The sequence below is a fragment of the Oryzias melastigma genome, linkage group LG16 (genome assembly GCF_002922805.2).
Source record: "Oryzias melastigma strain HK-1 linkage group LG16, ASM292280v2, whole genome shotgun sequence".
NCBI classification, from domain to species: Eukaryota; Metazoa; Chordata; class Actinopteri; order Beloniformes; family Adrianichthyidae; genus Oryzias; species Oryzias melastigma.
In genome coordinates, this window is record NC_050527.1 from 2,637,997 (window position 1) to 2,638,809 (window position 813).

An 813-nucleotide genomic window follows, 5' to 3' on the forward strand; every position below is an offset into this window, starting at 1 on the left:
GTAGAAGCTTCTGCTGTCTTTTGGAGCGGCTGGTTAAACACTCCTCACCCCTCTGACACAATCTTACTCATGACTGGTGACAGTAGTTGCCATAGAAACATTGACTCTGACTATAATCTCACTATAATTTGAAATGGTGACTTTTGCATCATGGACAAATGGTGACTGAAATGGCTTCATTTAGCTGGAGCCGGAGGCAAGGCATTTTCTATGGGTGAACGTCACACATGCTCTGTCCAGTTCTCTATATACAGTCAATAGTACAGATTCTCACTAGAATTATAGATGAGAGTTTATTCACCACAACTTTTGTTAAAATATGTATTTTAGTTCAATTAAAAATATGTTTTAGCATTAGAACACAGTGGGTTCATAAATAGTCTTCATGAAATGTTTGTATTTATTAGGGTTTTACTTCATGAAATCGGTCAGTTTTTCCGTTTAGAGAAGAAAAGTAGTAAGCATGGTGTCCAAATTGTTTTTAGAATCCAGGGCACAAGATAATCTCACACTATATTGTTTTTTAATAGTTAGAGTGTAGGTAGGGAATTTGGACAAAGCCTCAGATTCAGATATACATAAATCTGATATATATATTATAGCTGCATTCTTAGAAGCTGACATAACAATGTCAAGGTATCAGCTACACTTGTGCCAAACAGAGAGTTATTTTTGTGTGACTTTTGTTCATTTTAAATGAAATATGCTTCAGTATATGTAAATGTTCTATATGTTATTTTAAAAATTCTTCCTTTTTTTTTTTCTTTTGCTAGTCCATGCACCTCTGTGCATCACATCACCATTGTTTTTTGT